The sequence below is a fragment of the Ambystoma mexicanum genome, chromosome 7q (genome assembly GCF_040938575.1).
Source record: "Ambystoma mexicanum isolate Mex_15411 chromosome 7q, UKY_AmexF1_1, whole genome shotgun sequence".
Taxonomy (NCBI): Eukaryota; Metazoa; Chordata; class Amphibia; order Caudata; family Ambystomatidae; genus Ambystoma; species Ambystoma mexicanum.
This window is the reverse complement of record NC_090941.1, coordinates 124,247,330-124,274,786: the sequence shown is the minus strand read 5'-3', so window position 1 is coordinate 124,274,786 and position 27,457 is coordinate 124,247,330.

Below are 27,457 nucleotides of genomic sequence, written 5' to 3'. Positions count from 1 at the left end.
TTCAAGAGTAACAATCTCACCAAAGGTGAGGGGATGGTCAAAAGAACATAATCATACCTGTGTTTGTGTATGAAATCAACCAAATAGATATCCGCAGATGATATGAGATTGAGTTCAGGTATGGCGGCAAACAAGGATAGAATATAAGATCTATTTAATGGGGCATTACCATTGTCCTTAAAAAGCGTTTTAAGGATTAAGCCAGGGAGTTCAGGCCTGGCTGGTTGTCTTAAGTCAGGGTCAGGTAGCACAGCAGAAGATAGAGTGTGTTCATATTCTTCAAAGGGTTCGTTCGAATACCATTGCTCTTCAAGGCCCCTAGTCCTACCAGGATCACTCCCTATATTGCTAACATATGAAGATTCTATGGTCTTGATTGGAGCAATAGAAACGGGCAGTTTAGACTCTGGTTGGAGTAACATATTGTCTCTAAGTATCTTCAAAATAATATGTTGAATTTCATCCTCCTTTTTGTTGTAGGTGGGCCCCACCGGCCCTTTCCCCACAGCATTGGGAGTCATTGTTGGCTTCTGGGTAATTCCCACAGTATTGGCAGGATTATGTTCACTAGACAAAATAGGTAGAATAGGAACTGTAGATACAGTGGAACCAGTGGTGGTCGTACCGGTGTTTTCAGTGGCAACACACTTTTTTCCTGGTTTTGTCATCAAACCAGGATTGGGAACATAATCATCATGTTTCAAGTCTAGCGTAACATTGTTATCAATCGGATCAGCTTGAGCATTCCGACCCCAGGCCAGATTATGGTTCGAAAGCTCAATAAGATTATCAAGAGAAGGAATCGTTTTAAAGATCTCATACATGGCTTCCCTTTTCTTTTTTAAAACATCACACAAAGCCAAATCCCCCTCAGAAAAAAGCCTTGAGAGTCATGGGCATTCTCTACTAGTATGACATCGTGATTGTGTTGTGTGTTTAAGTTTTTGTTTTAATTTTCACATTTTTTCTCGGGAACAGAGATTGCATCCACATCCTCAAGCAGGGCATGTTTGAGTTCAGATGCCCTCATAAATTTGCGAGAAGATTTTTTGAGGGCTTCGTTGCAGTTTTTTTTCTTGATTTTAGCCAGTTTTTTCCCCTGCCGTTTAGATATTTTTACTTCAAAATCCTCAAATGTGTCAGGTAATTCTTTTTCAGTTGAAGACTTGTTACCTGTGGTCCCTTCACCCAGGGGAAGGTCGACACTACCTTCTTCCTGAGTGGGAGGTAATATAATGAATTAATCTGCAGGTAAAGGAATGGTCTTAACATTCGGAATTGTGGCACCAAAAAACTCCCTCAACTCCTTCCCAAAAATAGGCGGAAGTACCGTAGTAAGGGAATCCTCCAGATTCTTGGGTAGGTTATCTATTTCAGATGCCAAATTGGCTATAGTAGCCGTTTGTTTTCTCAGTTCAGACAGAATCAGGCGATTAAAAATCCCCATCATTGCTATAAAATCCGTATTGGCAGAGTGACTAGGTTGGACCAGCTCCCCCATACCAACAGTAGCAAAATTCCCCGTACCCGAGGCAACAAAATTCTCAGATCCTAAGAGTAAGGAGGATGGGGATTCATTGAAGTTATCATAATCAAAATCGCTAGCTATGCATGGGTCCTGTACATTAGTAACCTTATCTTTGTGCAGGGCTATTTCTTTGTAATTAGGGTATCATCGGGAGAGTCGGGTTCCAAAAAGAGAGGTTGGGATGAATCTATTGGATCCTCAATAGTTTTACCTACAATGGAGCAATCTTGTGCACATTGCAACAGTGCTTCCTCATCATCGTTGATATCAGGTAGAGGGAGGGCAGCAGCTCTGGCTAAGCTCGCCCGTCTAGTGCTGACAGCAGCAAAAAAATCAGCTCTAACATCATTTTTCATGGCCAACATTTTGTTTTTCCTCATCTTGTAGATGTGAAAAAGGAAATAATCAGCTTAAAAAGAAAGTAAAGGTAAAAGTATATTTGGATTCAAAGGGTACAAAAGCAATAACAATGTCAATACAACATAATATTTGGTAAGCCAACCCCCGACCGCCGCCAGCCGAACAGCCCAACAGCCACACTTCCGGAGCACTTCGGATGCGCGCGCGAGATGCGCGTGCACCAGTGCTAAATGGAAGAGGCTGTGGGTGGGGCGCAGGCGGGAGGCGGAACAGAGAGGGCAGGGCTCAAAAGAAAGAATCAGAGAGTGAGTTGAGCTCTCCGCCCAGCAAGGAAACTGAATATGCGGCAAGAGCCGCAGGAGTCAAGAGTCAAGAGTTCACCTGAAGTGAGTGACAAAGATGATTTAGAAGTAGTCCAGGGTCCGTAGACAGCGCGTTACGCGCAGATGAACGGCAGTGGCGGCTTCACCTTGCCGACGCTGTATCCAAAAGCAAAAGGCACACGAATTCCACACGAAGCAGGAGCAGAAGACACAGTCTACCCAGCCCAACAGCCACACTTCCGGAGCACTTCGGATGCGCGCGCGAGATGCGCGTGCACCAGTGCTAAAATGGAAGAGGCTGTGGGTGGGGCGCAGGCGGGAGGCGGAACAGAGAGGGCGGGGCTCAAAAGAAAGAATCAGAGTGAGTTGAGCTCTCCGCCCAGCAAGGAAACTGAATATGCAGCAAGAGCCACAGGAGTCAAGAGTCAAGAGTTCACCTGAAGTGAGTGACAAAGATGATTTAGAAGTAGTCCAGGGTCCGTAGAGAGCGCGTTACGCGCAGATGAACGGCAGTGGCGGCTTCACCTTGCTGACGCTGTATCCAAAAGCAAAAGGCACACGAATTCCACACGAAGCAGGAGCAGAAGACACAGTCCACCCAGCCCAACAGCCACACTTCCGGAGCACTTCGGATGCGCGCGCGAGATGCACGTGCACCAGTGCTAAAATGGAAGAGGCTGTGGGTGGGGCGCAGGCGGGAGGCGGAACAGAGAGGGCGGGGCTGAAGTGAGTGACAAAGATGATTTAGAAGTAGTCCAGGGTCCGTAGACAGCGCGTTACGCGCAGATGAACGGCAGTGGCGGTTTCACCTTGCGACGCTGTATCCAAAAGCAAAAGGCACACGAATTCCACACAAAGCAGGAGCAGAAGACACAGTCCACCCAGCCCAACAGCCACACTTCCGGAGCACTTCGGAAGAAATATTAAATACAGGAACAGTGGGACATCATTTGAAGCCCTCAGTATCCATCTTTCTGGCCTCAGCTAAAGCGACAGCTTTCTTGCTAGATATGTTGGTTTTAATGCCCTGAAGCTTTTTCGCCATAGCATCTTGATGCTCTGACACCATGCCGCGTCTTTCATTACTAGACCATCCTCCAGGGCTGATGTGGTCTCTTGCTCTTTTAGGATTTTAAAAAGATCCTTGGTCTCAGATTTGGCATTGACAATCATGCCATTGAACCAATTTTTCTTGGCATCCACTATGGCGGATTTATATGCTCTAACTACAACTTTATAAGCTAAGAGGAGGCTAAGGGGAGGAATTTTCTTTCCATTTAAGTAGTGCTTGAGCATAAAGGATTTAAGCCTTTTGAGGGATGGAGAAAACCAGGGTTTTTTTCTTCGCACCGATTTAGATTTTCTGATTTTCTCAGGAGCCAGTGAGTTAGTAATATCTTTGAGATTCGCAGTAAGGGTTTTTGACATATTCACCATTGAGCAGGATGGCGAAAAATGGATGTCCTTGCTCAGCAATGGGCTACTTCTGGCCAATGTGAGAAGCCTGGGTTTTCTGCTCTTAAAAACAGGCAGATCTTGGCTTCTGTTTTTGACGGGAAAAGTTGTCTGAAGTTAATGAAAGCATGGTCGGACCATGGACAGAGCGAGACTGAGAGGTCTTTGGTTATCACATTGGTGGCCGAAACCCAGTCCAGCCTAACCAAATGTTGAAATCGCCCATAACAATAAAGCTAGAGTGAAGTTTGAGGCAAGCTACAAGATGATTAGATAGTGCAGTGGTAAAATCATCTGTGAGCTAAGGGGGCCTATAAATCACCAGAAGGTTAAGAGTGGACTCAGTGTTGAGCCCAATTTTTACCTGGAGGGATTCAACGCCATTCATGATGCTCCCTGCTTTTTCCCAAACTGTGAGGGATGATTTAAAAATCAGGGCCACTCCCCCACCTCTGCCCTCTGGCAGGCAGACCTCAGCATGGTATATCCCTCAGGAATAGCAAAGTTGTGGGTGGGGCGCGCAGCGCCATGTGCCCATGCTTCCACAAAAAAGTGCAAATGTTGGTGTCCATATGTTCAATATATGCTGCTATCTCAGCAGCATTCTTCACCATAGAGCTGGTATTCAGTAGCAGACAAGATAGCTTGTGGATTGGCAATACCGTGCGACATGCTTTCAAGATGTCAGGATCCACAACCTTGAGTTGCTACTGGGCAAATGCTAGGCTCCTCCTGGGAAGGTGCATTGCCATGAGCATCGATGTTGAGTGTAGTAGCCCCAACTCTTGTAATGCTGGTGACCCGGGATAGCATGCTACCCTGAGAGATAGGAGTCGGAGAGGAAATTTGCTTCATGCACAAAGAAGAGGCGTGGTCCGAAGCAGTGCACTCGCTACAGTTAGAGCCATTTTTGCTGTGGACGGGGTTGGGTTCAGGAGGATCCAAAGGGGGCATTGTGGGGAGCCAGAGAGTGTATGCTAGGACTCACCTGCACCCGTCTGGTTGTGGGGAAATCCCGGGCAGTGAACAGGTTTCTTGTGGCTTCAATTGCAGCTAGCACTTTAATCAGTCTCATGGTGGCTACTGTGCTGAAGCGAACGAGCTGCGGAACGGACAAGGAGGCAGGCCAATGTCCTTATGGTCCTGCATGGACCGGCACAGACCGGCTTGCCCCTTTGCACCGATGCTTTTGCACCGGGTTTCTAGGGAAATGGAGGCACAAAACTACAATCCTTCTGGGAATTGAAGTTTTTGCTTACCAAAGTGAGTGCAGGTACAAGAATGTAACTGATTCAAATAGCACTGGTGGCGGACAATTCAGAATGTTATAAACACGGAAGGAGCAAAGATAAGGTAACAATGAAAATGTAATAATCCCAAATATTAATCCAGGAACAAGTAAAATTACGAAGTACAGTAAAATGTAAAAATCAAAAAGCAATAATACGGGACTAAAAAGTTTGCACCAATGAAAATAAAACAATCAATGAGGCGAGAAGGAACACAGACCTTATGTAGCTGGCAAAGACTGGCTTGCCCTTTCAAACCTGTTTTTAACTGGTTAAGATTTTGGCCCAGCAAGGGACTTGGAAAATATGAAGAAGCTCTGAAACACTTACTGTCCCTTGAAGGCAGGAAAAGTCTACCATGGGCCAGACATGTAAAGGCATTGCTGTTTAAAATTAATGAATCTAGAGTTTGGGAATATCTAACACCAATGTGAAGTCTGATCTCTGTAGGCTCAAGAAATTGGTATGCAATAGATTCACAAGACCGATGATAGACAAAGCAATCGGCATAACGTTAGGCCCAACATATTTATCATTTAAGAATTTCCAAAGTTTTGAGAAGTTTCTTGATGTAATTATCCCACCCTTCTAACAGCCTTTATATGTACATTTTAGGTTGGGGACCTTACCATTGGCTGCCTTTATGAAATCATGGAGTCTGGAAGGTACAGAAGTGTGTCCCCTGTGTGGCTCTACTAATGAGGATGTACCTCATGATTTGTTAATATGTGAGAAGCTGCACCACTTAAGATGTGTTTACTTATGATGAATATTAAGGGCCACCAAGGTCTTCACCATCATATTGGCTATGGACCTCTGTAAAAGCACTGAAAAGTTCCATGTGGTTATGCATCAGCTTGCTTTATCCAAACGGCATGGCTGTGCAGAATAAAGTCATTGAAACAAGTAAACAGTAGTTAAAATCGTGTTGAACACTTTGTGAGCCACTCCTACTTCTTCAAAGTTATTGCATTTATGCTCTTAGTGAGTTTGTAAATATATTTACACATGATTGTTGGTGATTTCCCCTCTTTATGATAAGTCTGATTGAATTCGTTTTTTTAATGTTCTTTTAATTCATAACTCAAGGTAATTTATAAAACAACATTGCTAGATTGCTTAATTGTTGATTATATACTAGTGTAATTTGTATTTACTTTAAGGTGAATACCAAATAAAAGTATTTGACTTATTGATTGACAAAGTTATGTGCTGCATTTGTCAGAAATGAGTTGTTGCGGGAGATGCCACCCTACCTGGATGGGTAAGAATACTTTCTAAACACCAGGGTCACTGGCACAAGTAGGCATCTTTTTTTAAATGATAATTTTTTCTCCCCCTTTTTGTGAGAAAATGAATGCAAAAAAATACAAAAACATGGAAAATACCCCCTAAATATGCACTCTTTTTTACCCATTGTTATATGTGTCAAACCCTAATATTCTTCCTTTCACAGATCCAACCCTCTACTTCCCTCTCCCCCAAAACATCCCTTTTCAGGGCCATGTTTCAGATTTAAAAGTGGACAAATAAAAAGACTGTATTAATGGACCAATAATGCTTAATTTGTACTTTTAATACAGTGTGTGTTAAATAAAGCACATTTGTTTATGTTTGTATTTTAGGCATGGCTATCCTTTCATGGTAGCCACATGTACAATAACAGTAATGACAGTAGCCACGGCTACTGAAATATTATGTCATGTTATATCATTTTAAGTCTCATAGCCGCGGCTATGAAAACATTGTTTAACAAAAGATATATATATTTCCATATGTAAAAATGTGTGTTGTTATAAGATAATGTGACTGTTGTAAACTTGTTATGCTCCTGCATCGAATAAATAAAACTAGTTAAAAACATATTTTAGTGGTAGGAAGTCCTGAAAAGTCCTATTTTGAGATATATTGATTGTAATATTTTTGCAAAGTTCCTGTAACACTTTAATGATTTTCTGTTCATCAACAATAAATATATCTGTAAACCATTTTAAATGGTAAAAAAGTATGCAGGTTTTTTGTAAGAATATTTATTTGGGGGAAAGTGGTTGTGGGATTTCTTTTTCTTTTTGCATTTACACATGATAGATCTTAAACCACCCCTTAGTGTCTTAATTTTTACTATATATTTTTTCTTTCATGTGTTTTATGTCCTTGTTCGTTAATTCCATATCATTTTGAAGATTCATTAAAATGTCTTTCATTTCTTTCAAAGTAAACATGATTGTATTTGTAGGGAATTCCTCAGGTGGCTGTTGGTTAATCCTTGTAGTAACTTAAATCACTTCTTCATCTGTTTGAAAATATGTAAAATATTTGTAAACAATTGAAGACATTATTGATTTTAAAGTACGTTTGCTAGTAGCACATACATTTAAAAACAGTGTGTGTGTGTGCTTTCATTCATATAATTGTGGTGACTTTGTTCTTCTTTTCCATGGAACACATATTAACACATGCATGTGAATTTAACCAAAGCTACAGTAAAGTACATAATTACTTCTAATAACTTCAGGGACATATTTCAGTTTCAGTTATTGTTTATTTTAAAACAGAATTACATTGTAAGTAGCACAATGCTCTTTATTATTCACTTTGCTAAACAATATGTCTCCTAAATATTTCAGTGATAGGTTTTACTTTGAATATTATTTCTGTTTACAATGCTAAGGTATACCTATATGCTGAATGATATTTTTTATTAACAAATATTATTGTTTCTTACATTGTATATGAACATAAAGAATAAACCCACAAATGTCAGAGTATCCTGCACTTACAGTTGGCTGCTTCTCTTCAACATCTTCCTTCAGTATTTCCTCCTTTGTGGGATACTTTTCTTCTAGCTACTCCTTGTAGTTGTCAATTGTAGGGTGCAAAAAGAAAACACAGTGTCTATCACCACACTTATTAGATTGAACAATGGGAAAAGATTACTTGATTAAAGAGGGTGGAATTCTCTGCATGTTTGGGTCTTCATTGTTTCTAAACAGTGCAGTTACCAATAGGACGGCAAGCACCTTAGCTGCTGTTTGGCTGTTCAACCTATAAGACAATGCTATTTTTTGATTGATACTTATATGTACCAATTAAACTGGAGGTTCTATTGCCTCATAACCATATGTGATTTTCTATATAGTAAGGTGGTGTTTCCAGAGAGTGAGGTGTGTTTTAGGAGATTGCAGAGTTAAAGAGGCTGTAGATATTGTTTTTGCTGGATATTTGAGAATTTTAGGCAATTTCAGAAGGAAATTGTGTCAATACATTATGTGGAGTGTTGGATGATGAATCTAATTGTTCAGAAGATTTTGGAGGAATAGGGAATTTGGAGAACGGGACTAATAGTGATGTTGCGGACATAGGTGATGTGTATCAAAAGCATTGGCTGGTTCTTTAATATTACTTTAGGTGGATTATTTGAAATGAGAGGTTTGTGTGCTAAGTATGGAGAACTATTTTTGACTGGGAGCACAGGAGTTGTTCTCTTTGGGAAAAGATAATGAATTAGTCATCTAAGGAAAGAACATAGCGAAATGGTGCAAGACATTTTGAATTGCAATAAAGGAGAAGAGTATTTGTCTGATGCAAAGAATATTTTTTGGTTATATATTGCCATAACAACAGAAAATGCTCTTTTAAGAGCCACCAATAGAAGTTATGAAATATTATTGAAATTAAAATGTTCTCTTTTACCTATTTCTTCTCTAGCTGTGGCTAAAGACCAGCCAATGAAAGATTGTGCCCTCTCAGGGACTTCTATAGGCACGGGTATCAGCAAACCAATGAGATATTGCATATTTTGGCAGGCCTGTTTTGCTGTGGGTGTAACTGTCATCAGAGCTGCGTCTATCGTAATGCAAATGTCTGTGCCGTAATCATATTGTTTCATTGATGTTAAAGTGCACAATTTCAAATGACTTTCTTATTTGTTGCCCTCAACGGTACCCTTTTGTCATTTTAACCTTGAAACCTTTGCAATATGTGTTTTTAAGTGTATAGAAAATGTATGTGTACCCGCGGCTATCAGCAAGCTAATGGGACATTGTGTATTTTAGGGGGCTTGTGTAGCCAAAGGTATGAAATACCTGCTTGTTGCCATGGCTTTTAGTACATACATTTATGTGCAGTAATCATGTTATTTTTTCGAATTGTACACTGCACAGTTTTACTTGTCTTTCTGATTCCATGTCCTCACCTCTATCCTTGTGTCATTTCAACCATTGCAATATGTGTTTCTGAGTTTATGAAAAATGTACGTGCACGCATGGATATAGGGGCTTGTTCCTAGCCGGGTGTTGCATAGCTGTGACTATAAAAAAAGATTTAAAAAAACATGTTTGTTATGTTATTGTATGTCTGTATTTAATAAGTAGTCCCTGAAATACTTTTTTGGGGGACATTAGTGTAGTAATTTAGCACATTTGAAGTACTGCTTTGATTTATTAAGAAAAACCAGATTTCTTTTATCAGTTAGGTGTACTCCATCTCTATACAGATTAGACATGTAGAACTGGATGTTGTTGTTTGATATCCATAATTGTTTTGGTCTCTGATGAAAGCTGAAACTATCTTATTAACATTTCTCCATGGTGTTTTAATTTTCAAATTAAATCTAGTGGTCCACTTCCAAGTTTGCTTCTGAGTCAGAATGGAAACGATAATGGTGATATGAGGAGAAAGTTCCAGTCGATTTTGCAGATTCTGTTTCATCATGAAAGCAAGGAACATACCCCATACATTACCCAAATCATTGCCTCCCCAATGAATCAGTATGGCATCTGGCGGCCTGCACTTCTCAGACTAAACATCCTAGGAAAATGTGGGACAACCAACTTCCATGCAATCCAAGACATTTAATTCTAAAACCAGTCATACCCAGTTCCATGCTAATATTTCATTTCTTACAAAAGGTCAGTAAACAAAAGGGCCAACTATCTCCATTCACCCACACAGCGTTACAACCAACCATGATATGTGCTGTCCTTCTTAGTTTCTATGAAAATTATTCTTAGTTTGAAATTTGACTAATAGTCGGAGTGGGGCATGCATGATGTATGTGTTTTGGTCTTTGTAATTGGTTGGTGTTACTGTTGGAATTGTGTACTTGCCTGTAATAGGTTGCAGTCAAAATGTGTCAGCCATTTTCATAGTTTGCTTTCTGCAGTCCTGTTTTGTGCCACTGAATTTTGAAAAGTACCATAGCCACCATTTCGTAGACCGTTGCCTCTCTGATTGCAGGACAAACACTGTGTAGATGCTGAGTCTGGGGCTGATGTGAAGATCTGTGCATCTTTTGTATTTGCAGAAGGTGAGTGATAGTACATTTTTGTATATGCGATGATTTATTTGCACTGGTTTATATAAGGTGTATTACATATATTTATGTTTTTGAGTTAGTAAAGGTTATAACTTAAATGCAGTGTTTTCTGTTCTACTTGTGTGTTTTAAGGTGAGTGATAAAGCAGCAGTCCATGTCAAGCTCTGGTTATCTGAGACAGAAAATATTTTGCATTCACACGTTGTTTCTCACTTTTTTGCTGAAGGGTTTGTTTGATAATATGCTGGTAATGGGGTTTTGGGGAGTTTTTTTCTATCTTACAGTACTGGTTAAACATACACTGGTACTGCTACATATCTATAAACATATGTGGCAGAAACTGCTAGAAGTTGTTGATTAGGAAAGAAAACAGATTTCAGTTTGAAGAACTAGGCTGTACATTGAGGTGCATGGTATCTAAACATATACTCACTCCAGTGAAAATAAATAAATGCTCGCAGAGAAGTAGGAATATGTTTTTTTTTTTACAATGGTCTTATAAACACTTTAAGTTAAGTGTTTTAAAAGAGTTGTGTATGGTAATCTGAAAATGTGTGTGTTTTAAAAAGAGCTTTTATGCTGCAGTGTATGTTATTGTATGGTTATCCATGAGAGAACATAGATTGCATTATTTTGTTCTATGTTGTGGTTTTGTTAAAGCCAGTGCTTAATTTGTAAAACGAATATGTACCAGGGCTCAACATTTTTCATTGGCAGCAAGTAATGCTTTAAGGCATTCCCTCAAGTGGGCCGCACTGGTGTAAGAAACCTTCCTGAACACAGACTGTGTAAGCATGAGCCGTGGAAATGCAAGCATTAATCAAATATAATAGATTGAATCAGCAGTGTAAACTTCCATCAAACAGAATTGTTGCAGCATGGGCCTATGCAGTGTTAACATTGCCCTACCAGCAAGAGGTGAAGAAGGGGTAGAATCTTGTGAGTTTGGTGGGGCAGCAGAGCAAGATTCTTTATCACACACAGAACAGGGACATTGTAGGCAGCAGTAGTACAACTTTAATTCACACAACAACCAGACAAAGCATGTACCACAGCAAATAAGCTTTTTATATGCAGAACAACTACGCTTTTCAGTTTTTTACACACGCAAACATGTCACAGTTCAACATGAGCTTTCGTAATAGCATAGGTTACAGTAGGCCTCAGTAGAACAATATTTTCCCAAACAGATCATGTACAGAATTCAACACAGTAGTGTACATTGGTACAAATAGTGCACATCAACATGGTTTTCCCTCACAAAAATGTCACTATATGTCACTATAGACTGCACTATTGTAAGGTTCCCTCACACAGAACAAGTCACTGTTGGCCTTGCCATTAAAACATTCCCTCAAGTGGGAAAGGGTCCTGTGGCCTGCAGTGGTGTAATGTGACCCTCCCTCAACACAGACTCTGTAAGCATGATCCATGGAAGTGCAAGAATCACCATGCAGAAAAGATTGTATCAGCAGTGTAAGCTTCCATCAAATAGAATGGTTGCAGCATGGGCCTGTGCACTGTACACTCCACTTACATACAATGTATATACCATTGGCCCTAGCAGTTAAACTTCCACTCATAAGGAACATAGGAATAGCCTTAGTAGTGCAAGGTCCCCTTATGTAAAAGAGACACAGAATGTTTTCCCAATTGCAAATTTGCCCCAAGGAAAACAGGCACAGCATGGGCCTCATCAGTGCAATCTCAGTTGACATGTAACAGTTGCAGTGTGGGTATGGTTGTGCCTGCTCCCCTTGTTTGTTTATTTCTAGATGTATAAGGCGCCAAAGCCCAAAGGCATCAGGGGGCCAACGTGGAGACAGGAGACAAACAAATGTGACAAGAGACACATAGAAAAGAGGAGGGGCCAAAACAGTATATCCTAGTGATTACTTAAAAAGGGCAGTCTTTAAAGCATGGCTGAACTTCAGGTTATTTTGTTTGAGTCTTAGAGCAGTTTGGAGTTTGTTCCAGATTTTAGGCAACCTAACAGGGAAGGATCTCCCCAGACGATTGGACCATTTGTGGGTAATTCTATTGGTCTGGTCCTGGCTTCCTGAACGCAGGACTCTGCTAGGGATGTATGGACAGATTAGTGTTTTCAGATAGAGGGGAGCTGTGCCAAAGAGACAACAGTGTACCAGTGTGCTAGATTTGAAAGAAATCCGGTCTTCTACTTTAAACCAGTGTAGGTCCCTTCTAATGGCCTGGATGTGTTTTCCTCTCAATATGCTTTTAATGATATGCACAACACTGTTCTGGATTGTCTGACAATTAGTCAGACAAGCAGAATTTGCCCCTATTAGGAGCGCGTTGCCGTAGTCCAGCGTTGACAGTATAGTAGCTCAGGCAACTGTGGCGCAGTTCTCTTCGCTGATCAGCGGCCTGATGTGTCTAAGCAGGCATAGATGATATTGACAATTTTTGTTTATTTGATTGACATGGGCTTCAGCTCTCATTGAGGATTCCATTGGGATGCCTAAAGTTTTAACTTTGCCTAGGACTGGGATAGCATTATTCTTAATATCAAAGGTAGTGGAATCTGTGCTCAGCTTAGCCCGAGCTTGCCATTAGCCGAAAATAAGGAGTTTGGTTTTACTGTCGTTTAAGCACATCCAATTCATGGTCATCCATGCCTCAATGATGTTGTAAATGCTTGATTTTACTAGAATCCTGAGAGTAGTTGCCACTCAGCTCTAGGACCAGCTGAGTGTCATCAGCATAGTTAGTAAAGACCATGCCGGTGCCCTCCAACAGGGCTGCAGCGAGGTCTGTGGTATAGATTAAAGAGCACAGGTGACAGACTGGCACCCAGTGGTACTCCACAACGAATGCAAGCTAAAGGCGAGAAAGCATCCCCCAAGTGAATTTTGGACATTCGGTTGGCTCTGTTTGAGAGCTTGCAGTAACATGTCATGGTCCAGCAAATCAAAAGCAGCAGACAGGTCAAGCAACATGAGTACATCAGCTTTTCCTTCATCCATCATCATCAACATATGGGTCTGCAGGTCGATAAGTGTTGTCTCCGTGCTATGGACTTGCCTGAAACATGATTGTTGTTTGTGTAGGATGTAGAATAGCCACAGTATGTGCATAAGCAGTGCAATTTCAACCCACAACTAACATTTACAGTTCGGGCCTTGACAGTGCCTGTTCTAGTTGCATAGTTTCGACATAGCAGGGGCATTTAAGTCCATGCTCAATTCACATAAAACATACATAGTGAGGCAAGCAGTGGCTGTGAAAGCTCTGATTTTCTTTATTAATGCACATTTCTCACAGTAACAAGCATATGCCTATACATTACGTGGTGTGGTTGGATACTGGCACAAATTAAGCATGGGCTAAACTACTTCATTGGTTTTATGCTGTTAATGTGGCTTTGGTAACTTCTTTTTCCCACTTACTTCAATCTACATTTAGTAATGATGTTTATACATTTAGACATGTTTATGATTTTGGATTGATACTGTGACTTCATTTTTACACGTGGCTGTTTAAAACATGCAGGGTTTTAAAACCTGGATGTGTGTAGGAGGTGGAAAGAATCATGACAAATCTAGCCTTTCTACATGTGTACGTGTTTAACTCTTTGTATCCGTGTGCAGGCATCTTTCCTCCAATCTCTGGACCCCCCATGCATACACATTATCCCTGCCTACCTCCTTCCACTCACCCTATTTGTTTTTTCCTTTATGCCCACCCACTTAACTTATTCCTATTGCCTTTGCTGTCATACACCCATCATATTGCCATGCACCCTACCTGCACCAGTCTACCACTGCCTTTTGTATCTCCACTCAACCAACCTTTTCCCTGTCTACAGTCCCACCCACCCATTCTACACCCATGTTGTCTTCTCTCCATCCATTTACCTAACATTCACTGTTTCTACCTGCATTCTCTATATGTGCACCCATGCATCTTCCATTCTTTGTACTCCCATGCAGCCATCCTACCCCCAACCTTGTTTTCTCCATCCAACCTACCCGATCCTATGTGGTCCCATCTGCCTGTTCCCATACCTCTTCCATCACGCTCCCCATCTTGTCTACGCCCACTCAGCCTACCCCCACTGTATCGACTCCTACCATCTACCTTACCATCACTATTTCTACCCTCGCTTGTCCATTTTATCCCACTCTGTCACCCATCCACTGTTCCCCCATCCTCTATATTCCCATGTAGCCACTGTACCCCCACTGTCTTTATTTTCACCCACCCATCTGACATGTACCCACAGAACCCTACACACTGTACTCCTATCCATCCTACCTTCTTCCTCAGTACCTCTATCTATCCTCTCCCCATGTGTGTGCTATGTGTACTATGTTTATGTCCAATATCGGTGTGCACACTAATTGTTCTTCCACTCTGTCTACTCCCACCATGTTTATACAGTCTCACTAAATTCACACCCTCTCTACCTAAACCAATCCATTCTGCTACCATCTTCTGTACTCACACCCATCCACTCTATTTGCATTATTTGTACCCATGTGCAGACACCATAATCTAAATTGTGTACCCCTACCCACCTAATGTACTCATATTGTCTGTAGGTCCAGCCACCCATGCACCCTGCATCTACTGTCTCTATTCCTATTGTCTCTACTCCCACTCACTGTACCCCCATCCTCTGTGCCCTTTCCACCCTCTTTATCTCTATTCTCTCTACTCTTGCCCAGCCATTCTACCCCCAACCGCTATACACCTACCCACTCACTCTACTTCTTTACTGTGTAAATCTATCCACTTACCCTATTTCTATTGGTTCTACCCACAGCCAGCCTACCTTTACTGTGTTTACCCCCACCCACCCATCCTATCTGCATGTGCACTACTTTCACCATCCTAACCCATCCTTTACTATCCCCACCCATCCTACTTATCTGTACCCTGTCTATCGCCATCCAGTCATTCTACACACAATCTTTCTTCCGCCATCTACTTGTTTTACATTCACTGTCGGTACCTGCACTCTCTGTATCCCCACATAGTTTACTTTCATTCTCTGTACCCCCATGCACCCACCCTACCTCCACCCTCTGTACACCCACCCACCCTACCTCCACCGTTTTTATTCTCATTCATCATATATCCAACTTTTGTATTCTTATTTTATATAATTTCATCCACTATACCTACATAGTTTTTGCCTCCATCCACTTATCCAATCTACCACAATCCTCTGTTCCCCTATATACCCTTTCTAGTTGTATAGTTGTATTTTCTCTTTTTGTGCCCAGTTACCCTACCCAGAGCCTCTGTAACCCTATGCACCCACCCTAACCCCACACTATGCAGCTGCATCCATTCAGCCTATTTCAGTGTTCTATATACCCACGCATCCATCCTACCTCCACTGTTTTTATCTTCAGCCAGTCATCCTATCTGCATCTGCCCTACTTCCACTACCTTACTCTCACACTCGCTAAGCTTGCCCACCATATCCCCACCTTCTCTTCTGCTAAACATGCATCCTGTCACCACCCTCTTTACCCTCATGCACCCACTGTACACCATTCTTTTTCAACAGCCATGTAGTGGTGGCTATCGGTTGTTTAAGCTACTAGGAGTTGGAGATCGAGTAAGCCAGTTTCATGCACTTCAGTGTGCCAATTTAGAGTAACTTCCGCCCATGTAAGCAGCTACTGCTGGGTCTTACCCTGGGGCCTCTCGGGGCTGGAATAAAAAGTCTGACACCTCTGCATCTCAACTTTCTCTTGGACCCAGATTGAAGGCAAATCAATCCAAAGCCCATTATCAAATCACACCAGCTAGTGTCTACCATATGCTTACTTACACCAGCTATATCCTGGGAAACCATCATGCGTGGTGCTAAAAGAATGGAGGAATCGAGCGTGGTACTTTGTGCTAGTCAACCCGCTCCTTCAAGACCTTCCACTGCATGAGTGCATGTTGCACCTCTCATTCCCAACTGGTTTGTAAACACACAATTGGGCAGTACTCTTAGGGATGATGTCTGCCTCTCACCACCTATCCTTAGGCCACCTTCACTGGTATTTGGGGTAGGAAAAGCTCTTAAGGTTATCCGAGAGTCAGGTGTAGAATATGCCCAATAGTCGATGGATAAAGGCCTCTCTACCAAATCTCTGCTAACTAGAAAGACTTGTATTGGGTTGTCTGTTGCATGGGGTGTTCTCTGTTGCCCACATCAAACAAAATCATCCCTGATAACTGAGACACATTTTTTGACAACCCTAATCCAAAGGATGCTTTTCTTTAACAGGGATTATTGGTTCTTGAAGGCACCAGAGGCTAACCTGCGCCTGGGCTCCCTGTGCGCTATATAAATGTAATAAATAAATAACCTTTGTACAACATACATGATGACCGAAGGCTCCCCCCTATTCAACCCCACATTCGATCTATGTGGTCTAATGAACTGCAATCTGTCTAATGGAGCTTTACCCCCACTAAACACCTGATTGCAAGAGGTCTGTTGTGTATTATTGATCACATACACTTCACCCTGGTTATTAACGTTCTTAGTGCTTGCTTTTATGTGTAGACCATTATTGGTTAGTAAAAAAACACTGACATTGCACACCTAAATGATGTATATATCTAGTAAATTAGTAGAGAAACTTGGGGTGGAGAGGAGAATAAGACCACCCTTGCACAAGGTGGAACATAAATAACAAGAGATAAAAAGAGTCCCAACTAAGGACCCTTGTGTCCCCTGCAGATCCACTATACTGTGATGAGTCAAGATTCATTACAACGTAGATCAGGATTATTGAAAAACGTTTAAGGACAAACATAGTAATACGTATATATTCAAATAATTCATTTATTAGTGTAATCTATTGGAATTATGACATAATTCTGCTCCTGATGAAGGGGGATACCCGAAACGCGTAGGGCTCTAGATTTGTTAGTACATTTTGCATGGTTATGGATAGTAATGGATCCAGAGTCTTCATTTTAACAAATGAATCAAAATTAGAAAGGCGATTAGCAATCAATACTCTTCTGCTGAGCTAGTTAACACTGTATTTGTCAATTTTTCATACAGGGTTTGCTGAAGAATATGGATTAAATCCCTGAAAACATTTAAACTAGACTTGAGGGAGTACATTTGGCACATATAATTTAGCCATAAAATTCTGATAAAGTAAGATGTTTGATGCAAATTGAAACTGTCATCTTCCCAACAAAGAGAAATACGCCCGGTCACATTGAAATACCTCACTAATGGTGAAAGGTTGCAAGCAGATATGCTCTCTGTAGCCAAGTTGGTATACTGAGTTACAAGATGCTATACACATTTTTCCTCTTGCATCATTCCCTCATTTTTCTTAAATAGTTGAAAAAGGAATTAAAATGTCACATACGTGTACAACAGATGAGGCAAGGCTTGCATTGAGACAAACGTTTACACAATTCTATGGGTTTTTCCAGTGGATCCACATGTGCCCTAAAGCATTTACAAAGCACTACCAAATTCTTATATCCCAAAGTACCAGAAGTGTTTGTGCATCATTACCACCTCCCACTAGCCTCATTGGAAAGCCATTCTTAGATAATAACAATCTTTGAATCGAGAGGAATTATTAGTTAAGTTCACAACACTTTTAATAGTCCTATTTCAAATGTTTTAAAACCAAAAATGCAGTCAGGAGTGTCTGCTAGCCTTAGGTAATATTTAATATTTAAGATGGCCCTTTTGATACATTGATCAAGGGCTATAACAAATGAAAGGTTCCAAAATATATATCACACTTGTTTTACTAAGCGTTTATTGGATATTTCCTGTATTAGAAGAGCATTTGCGTTAAACTTTGATTCAGTTTTGATAGAAATATTGTTTTTGTTGCACACTATTTGAATTAATGAATACATACATGCATTTTGGGTACCCATACTCAAATCATTTCCTGGTGGAAAAAATAAAGACTGGCTTGCTAATGAGGATGACGTCTAGGGAAACAGTGAACAAATAAAAGAACATCTAGCTACCTGTACTGACATAACGGAAATTCAGGAATTACACATTCATTACATGAAGCTGAATGGTAAGAAAAGAAAATGAATTTCTTAGGTCATTAAGTTACTGCTGATGCACTTACTCCCCAGAAGAAACTATGTTTGTATTGCTTAAAGGAAGAGATCCATCAACCATCAGTTAGCACAGGTGGTTATTAGACGTCACTAACTACAGCTGGTAGAAATGCACCTTGGTCTTATTGCGCTGTGCTATTTTATACATAGCGTTTTCAACCCAGGGTAGGCAGCTAACAAAGATGGAGACATCCACATAAGAATTGCACTGTCATTGGCGTAGTCTGAAATCGCCCCAACTGGATCATTGAGTCATGTTTACCAAGCACCATAAAGGTTGCAGTGTGTTTAGAAATTGTTTTTACAAACTATTCTACCTGAAATGTGTACACTTGGACCTTTCAGCTAATAAGCAGAAATGGCAGAGCTCCACACAGTACCCGTCCCTGAAAGGTCACACCCAGTTCTCAACCAATGAGCAGTAAATTATGGGTAGGCTCATTGGCTGGGAAGCATAGTTTGTTTCTCTGAAATGGGTTTAAAAAGCAGCTGTAAATTAATTGAGGAGTATGCAGAAATAAAACAGTCATTATTATAGATATTGGAGAAACTTGTCACATGGGAATGCAGTCCACACCCATGTCTAGCAGTGGAAACATGAAAGCAGAGTTTAATTTAGGGCAGTCCTTGTTTGCACAGCCTAGCAATGGCAGTGAGTTTTATTTAGATGAATGATCTCAGCGACCTGGATAACTGCTGCATTGTATCAGACAGACACAGCACACATATTTCATAATCTTTAAAGGAATTGTCCCCCTTTGTGGATGTGAAGCTGCACTCATTTTCTTTCAATCAAGGTCAAATTCATTGTTACTATCCCCAGCAACAGTTACAGCATTAAGTAAGTAGGTTAGCAGAACTCCAGGACAGAAGAAAGGGAGATTATGTTGCAGACAGTGTACATCATTTACAACCTGTGGAGGCCTATTTTCATTCACCCTACAAAGTACACAAGGAAAATGAATGTAAAAAAGGCCACACCGAATATTTAGATGTATGTGCTTGTCATTTAAACAAAGACCAATGCAAAGTATGTTTGTCAGAAATAGGCGGTATGTGTTAATACATATCCAGCTCAATTAATGCGAGATGTGCTTAGTCCCAGAAAACTAGACAGTGGGACTCATGGGAATTCATTAAGCAGCAAAATATACTGCAAATCCCAATATAAAATAAATAGCCATAGTTATTCACTCTGATTGGGGTATACATGTTTTTATTTAGTATGGACCAAGTTGGAAATCACAGGAAAGGTAATGCACAATTAAAACAAATCTGAAACATATAAGTTGATGTTAATGTTAAGTCATGTTAATGAATTGATTAAGTGCAACATTCACCAAACAAATAGCATCTTGGCAATGGCCCTGAGGTAAAAACACTCACAAAGAAAAATGCCTTAAAACAGGTCTTCAAGGTACTACAGAATAGATACTCAGACCCCGCCTTATAAAAAGCCCGGAGCACAATCCACAAAGACTTGAACTGATGCTTATCCACTCAGAGTCAGCATAGGTGGCGCAGAGCAGAAGAGATATGTACAGCCCAGGGGAATGCACAGAGTAGAAGAGATATGTACAGCCCAGGGGAATGCACAGAGTAGGAGAGATATGCACAGACCACGGGACATGTGTTGCAGTTCTTGCTGCTGTATTCTGCAAAAGTTCAAGCCTGTGAATCAAACAGACTGGCTGAGCAAGGGAACGTGTGTTGTAATAAGCAACTCTGCTCATTACTAAAGAGTTAACCACTGAGACATGGAAATGAGAGGGAATGAAAGGTAATACCTTGCGAAACATCGTCAGTTTACAATGTCCACTCTGACATACAGAAGTTCTCTGATCTTTCATTGAAAGAGATGATAGCAGTTTAACATCTAGATCCTTTGCAGCCACAACCGGAGTAGGGGGCTAGCCAAGAGCTACTGGCCAGAAATCCAAAGTCTAAAAAGCAGAGACAGAAGAAAAAGAGGAAGAAGAAAGGCCCACAACCAGTACCCCTGTCTTGTCCCAGTAGTCGCTCATCCAACATCCCACAGTCTCCAAGCATCCCCGCAGCTGAGACGCAGTATCCGGCTGTGCCAAATCCAGCCTGTCAATGATGTCAGTGTCATTCTCATAGGAGTAGCAACAGATGCCATGGGAGTGTATAATCCCAACAAGAGGCTGAATGTACACGTTAAAAAGAATGAGGGACAATGTGGAGCGAAAAGGGGTTAATGACAGAGATTGAGCATGATCAAACAGAAAAGATTGAAACCATAAAAGCACCTGAACGGAGAAACCTGCACTAGCCATAGGGACAAGCAGGGTGGAGTGGTGAATTGTATCAAGGCCAGCTGACAGATCTAACTGTATCAGTGCCCCATGCCACCCTGATCCTCTAGACATGCCAGGTCATCAACCACAGAGGACCAGCACACACTCCGTGCCTCAGCCAGGGTGGAAACCTGATTGAAATGGGTGAAAGAAATGTGTAGATTCAAGAAAAGAACTAAGTAAAGGAGGGATCAAAGACTTTAGCAGCTTCACAGGAAAAGGCAAGAGTAAAATAGGAAATTAGATAAGACAGTAGGATCGAGAGAGGGATTTATTAAAAGAGGAATGGCCAGAGCAAGCTTTGAATCAGAAGGAATTACTCCTGTGGAACAGGAGTTGTTAACTGCCTGTTCTGCCCAGTGGACTATGGTCGGCATCATATCCTTCAGAAGAGTCAAGGGAATTGCATCGGAAGGGGGTGCTGACACAAATTTATTTGTGGCAGCCATTGTATCTTCAACAGAAAAAGAAGGACTCATTTACCATGATGCCTCTGGAGGATCAGGCGAGAAAGTGGAAACATATCTGCCTGTTTTGAGACTTAAGCAAGCAAATTTGTCACAAATGTCCACAATCTTTTGGACAAAAAAACTCAGATAGGGAAACACACAACCTCTGATAGGGACTGATCCCTGGTGGACCAGTAGAAGGAGTTGACAGAGTGTGCACTACGCCAAATAAATTCCCTTAGCTGGTTTATCGCTCGATCCACCCTATCCGTAAACAATCTTTGTTTGGCCATAAAAACAATTGCCTTAGGGTACATGGTAATAACTTGACGATGAAGTAGCATTTTAGCTGACAGTAAGAAGTCCTCCATTTACGCTCTGCTTGCCGAAACTTAAGTCTAAAGGAATTGAGGTCCTCATTAAACCAGGGCTCAGAAAAGTGCCCTTTTTGTTTATATAATTTCCATGGCACCATATGGTCAGCCATGCTGCTAAAGGCTGTAACCGACGTAGACACGGAGCAGACTTCCACAGTCTCACGGTAAAGATTGATTTGAGCAGCAGTGTCAGTTATCGAAACAGAGCGCCATTTCCATTTCCAGACATCTAGTGGGGCCTTCAACTGTATAGAGAAAGAAATAATAGAATGTTCTGACCATGTAACTGGTAACGCAGAGAAAACTGTGGTCTGCAAATCAGAAACAAAACCCGGGTCACTTGCATTACCTAACTGATGTGTTGGCTCAACCACAAGTTGAAACAGATCTAGATCGGTCAAATTTGCAATAAACTAAGACACAAGATTGTCATTACCATTATTTACTGCCAAATTAAAATCCCCTACAATAATCAGATTGAAATATTTCTGCTGCAATTCAGCTATGAATTCTGCAAAAAGGTTGCTGAAAGACAGATCATAAGCTAGAGAAGGATAATTAATAAGAACATAGTATGTTAAAGAAGCAGTTATTGCCACGCAAAAGTGCCTCCATTTTAATATTATTATCAAGGGGTATGGCAACAGTCATGAAAGAGGATTTTTATATTAATGCAGTACCACCACCAGGGTGAGAAGCAGCTCGGTCGCAGCAAATAATATTATACTTGGCTGGAAGCTCTTGGGCAACTGATGGGCCGGATTGATCAGAGTGTGTTTTGATAAATGCTACGATTAACATATTTCATGAAAATGTAATGAATTTGGATTGGAAAACTATTAACAGTCACACCAGCAATAGAAGAAAGTGATACAGACGGAAGTGGCCAGGCAGACCAGTTTGCCATAATTAGAGCTGCTAATTTGGGCATTTTATGCTGTAGTTAATCTCTTTGCAGATATGAATGTATCAGCTCCCACCAGACCGCAGACGATTAGAGAAAAAGAAAGCTCAATTGCTCAAAGATACAGGAAAATGCCAGATGCTGATTTGATTGCAGGACAAAAAGAAGATCCTTTATGAACATTTCATGGACCCTCTAGGTAATCCAACTGAAGAAATGTATTGTGAAGAAAAGAGAGATTTACGGGTAGTGTGGAAGAAATAAAAACATAATTTCTGATTTACATGGCTTGATCAGCAGGAAATTAAAGTCTGATATATTCAATGGGAGGTACCTACTTCATTCAGAAGCCTTAAAATGCATCATGAACACGGTTAATATGAAAATATACATCTATTTAATGTTGTGCACTGAAAACATTAGAAATACTAACGGGTTTGCATACTGGCCCCACATGTATTTAGTGATCCATTTTTGTACTAGATAATCAGAATAAGCACAATTTTAGCCTATTTTACCATGTCGTAGAACACTAATGCTAAAACATGGTTTAACACTGCCAGGGTCAGACTTTCACATTGATTTTATATGACCGGTTCAACAATCATACAGAGGCAACACATATATGCTCACTGCCTGATGTTCTAATGCCAAAATATGTAGAAGGTCTCTAGAGCCCAAAATGAGGTTTTGAAACTGAAGTATTGTAATTAACAATTCATTTCCCTAACTTCTCTTACCACAGTCCAGGCACCAGATAAGATTGTGAGGTGTAGTTTCCTCCCTTCTTTTTGCAGTTGGGAGTAAACTAATTTCTCCGGAGTAAATTAATTTCCTTTCATTAAGACTGCATTTTTGAAGTGACTATACATAATTCTGACTCTATAATAGCTATTTCTTTTGTAATCCACAGTTCTTTTCAGGTACATTATGCAAATTAAAATGTGTGTTTTTACCTTAAAGCTTCTTTTCAATCCGGAGAGTGAGTACCACTTGTATGAACATGTTCTTGGAGCTGGGTATGAGGAAGCAGTGAGAAGTATCCTATTTGTCCAAGGATTGTTATGTTTTACTTGAGGGCTATTTGGGAGTACTTGCCTGTTTTATGGGAGTAGTAAAAATGGCAAGTATGCCACTTATCTGTACAAAAGACCACAGCACATAGAAAGAAAGACATTGTGGAGGCCAATTTAAAAGTAACATCGCAATTAGAATGTGGACGATTTGTGGGTTAAAACAAAAGTTGCAAATCTCATATTTTTAAGCTTCAAATGGTGGTGTGTAATTATATGATCAGGTTATTGTGAATATACTCTAGACATGTGTACAAGAAGCACTATCTACTCTAGACATGTGTACAAGAAGCACTATCTACATGGTACATATATCTCGCACTTGTACTAATAGAATTATGAGTAAGTCCAAAATCAGTCACCAATCTCTCACATAATGAATTTGAGACTGTAAGGAAAATGGTCTTACCCTCCACCGTTCATAACGTCATTAAAAATGTCATACAGTATCTGCAACATGCATTTGCACTGAAAAACATAGGGGGAGTTTCAAAGCATGAGTGCCACAAATCAACATAAAAATATTGCCATACCGGAGACAAAAAGTGTCCAGTTACCATTTACAGAAAAGCAAGGCAAATGAAAAGATAGTTGGAAGATAATGGGCAGGCCATTCTCCTATTTTAGATCAAAGTTAACCTTTTGCACATAACAGTGATGAAGAAGAAAACATGGTTGTGCATGTTATTATATGATATGGCATTTGTAACATGCCTGTACACAAGATCTTCTTGGCACCACTTGAATGTTAACCAGTTAAAGTTTTCACAATCTAAGAATAGTGTAAAGTGAATTAAGGGATCTTTTAATTTTGAAGACGAGGCGAAATAGAAAGAGAAAAACAAGCGATTAAACGCCCCACATAGAAAACTAGCCATTTTTATTGCATACCAAAGAAAGTATTACATTGTAAACAAAAGGGGTTCTTTAAGTATTAAATAGAGAATTGGGGCAATGCTACACAGGACGCCAAAATGTGTCAATTACCTTAATCTGCTAGTTAACCTTCTTATATTTTTTTATTTACTCTAGAAGTTCGAATTACATTTTCTTTTTAAGGTGTGTGCAGATCATAGAGAGAGATACGTGTGTGTAGTTGGTGGATACTATAAAGGCCCTGCAAAGAGGGATTCCTAACCCTGATGCTTATCAACCTACACATGACAACACCAGCACATCAAAAAATGCACAACTAATGGTGAGAGAGTTGACAATAACTGCACTGCCTTAGAGAGCAGCACCAAAGTGCCAGATCCTCTGTATCACCAAGACAAAGATCACATAATTCCGTGTCTGATTAGCAAACAACAGGGAGAAATCCACTTTGCAATGTGCATGCCAACTCCCCAATAATTTTGCAATGGGAAAAGGAAATTAAAAGAAATATCGCAGGCTTGCTGCACACGCTTTCATGTTCTCTGCTATTTCCTTTAGTTCCAAATTATGTAGCTATACAACAATGTGTGTCTGTTTTGCAACAAACGCTATTTGGGAGCAACCATGGACTTGGGAAAACCTCTGTGATGTGAGTGGGCTAGAGGACAGAAGTTAAACATTATTTGTTACTTGATATCACAATGAAAAAGTCTGTATGATCCAGGCATGGATGCAACATTAGTTCCATTAAAACAAAACATCTTGAAGTGGATGATGGTTACCTATCTATGCACATTCATGACGACTGTACTGCCCCCCCTGATGGCAAGGAGTGGAATCAGGCCATTTGCCACTGTAATAGCAGAGTATTCTTCAGGGGGAAAAGGCACCTGAAAGTGTGACATGATTACAGTATGGATTGTGTTTTTCTTTAATCTCTGCACCAGTGAATTTCCAAAAATGGTAAAACCAATCTGTGCATGGGCGAGTCCACGCACCTCCTGTTTGGTCCCTTAGCGTGTGACGAGTGCCTCTTATCAGCCACTGTTAACTGTATCCTATCCAAGACACAGCATCTTCCCTGTTCACTGTCTATTACTCACAGTTCTGTCCTCAAATGTCCTCGATTAATCTTACTGGCTGCCTGATGCATCGCTTGGGTCTTGTAGGCAATTGCCCCACTGGTTCAGGGTCATTATTCCTTAACCTTTCCTCACTGCACCCCTCTGCATTCTCTTCTTGGCTCCCTTCGTCACCTTCTCATTATCATTTGAATTGAGAGCCATTCCGTGTGATGACGCATCTGGGAGACAGGCTGTCACCATCAACCCCCTTATCTGAGATACAACCAAGTGAGTGTGGTCAAACTTGAATTCCGATTTCTTCTCTTGACTTCACCAGATGAGAACTTTGTCTCCTGCTTGCAGTGTTGAGAGGTTTGCATTTCTTCTTGAATCAGCATATTTCTGCATCTCTTGTTTAATGAATGCATCTGTGGAATTCAGAGCCGTGATGTCCTTTGCTCGGGAGTCCCTCATGTGGGAAGTCTTGTTTTCACCTTCATTCTGAAAAATAACTGGGAGGGACATATCCCGATTGTTCCATGCTGCAAGATGCTGTAGTCCCTGAGCATGTTTCATACTGCTTGATTTAACGACTTTGAGCTCAGCTCGTTTTGCTGAAGTACTTACATGAGGCTCCCCATGAACTTCTCCACCATTGCATGGCTGGAGGCCACAACTGCATGATGTTTATGTGAAATATGCCTATGTGATTCATTAACCTGGCAAACTCCAGACTGCTGAATGGTGGCCCATTGTCTAAGTTTAACATCTCCGGGATATCCCATGCTTAGAACAGGTCCAGGATGGCAGTGCTTGCCGCCATGGAGGAAAACATCTGTGTGAGAGCAAACCGGGAGAATGTATCCATTAGAACCATCCAATATTTTCCACCCCCAAATGGTCTGAAGGAGTCCATTGCTACATCTGACCAGGGTGCTTCTGGGATATCCAACAACCTAAGTGGTTCTGGATTATTTGGTTGGGACATGCACTGACACATTGTAACTGTGTTTTCAACCATGGCGTCTTTTCCCAGGAACCACATGGTGTCTCTTATTTGCCGCTTAGTGGCAACCATGCCACGATGACCTTTAACCACCAGATCCATACCTTGCTGTGTTAGATGAGTGTGAATAATGATTGAGCCACCTCGCTTAATGAGCCCTTCTGCAGTTGTCGAGCGTTCATCCTTTTCCTGTTTTAACACCTGCAGCTCTTGTTTGAACTCTTACTTATCTTACCTGTCATACCCTACTTCTCTCCACCATCAGGATGCTAAAAGTTCTCTTACTCTCCTTAGTGTATTGACCTTTAGGCTATGTTCTCGCACCATGTATTTTGTGAGTGGCTTCAGGGGTCCCTGCTGTGTGAGAAAGTGTATGTACCCCTCTGCCAGAGATACTTGCACTGAATGATCTGGAAGCAGGTGCTGAGACACAAAGTCTGCTGGGTTATACTCTTTTCCTGGGATATGTGTTTTTGTGAGATTTAAGTCTTGCACCCTCAACCACCATCTCTCAATTCTGGGTGAGATTTTGCACTGAGGATTTCCATATATGGTGACTATAGCCAGATGGTCTGTGACAATGGTAAACAGTTTTCCCAGCAGAAACATTTGAAAGTGCTTGCAGTCTATACTACAGCCAGACCTCCCTTTTCCAGCTGAGAATACCTTTCTTTCTACCTCTGACAGGCACTTTCTGGCATATGCAACAATTGGTCTTGCGGTATCTCTCCCTGGTCGTTGTTGAGCTAAAATGACCCCTAAGCCCACCAGACAAGCATCCATTGTCGGCTCTGTGCATTTGGTGGGATTTAAATAGGACAAATGTTCTGCTGACGCAATATCTCTCTTCATTTATGTGAACGTCTCCTTGCATTTGGGATCCCACTGAAATTCTCTTTCTTTCTTGGTTAGCTCCCTAAGCAGAGCACTGGTGGTAGCAAAATCCTTCAGATACCAGCTGCAATTCCCAAGAAGGACCTCACTTCACTCACATCTTGTGGGAGGAGATGTCACTTATGGCAGCTGC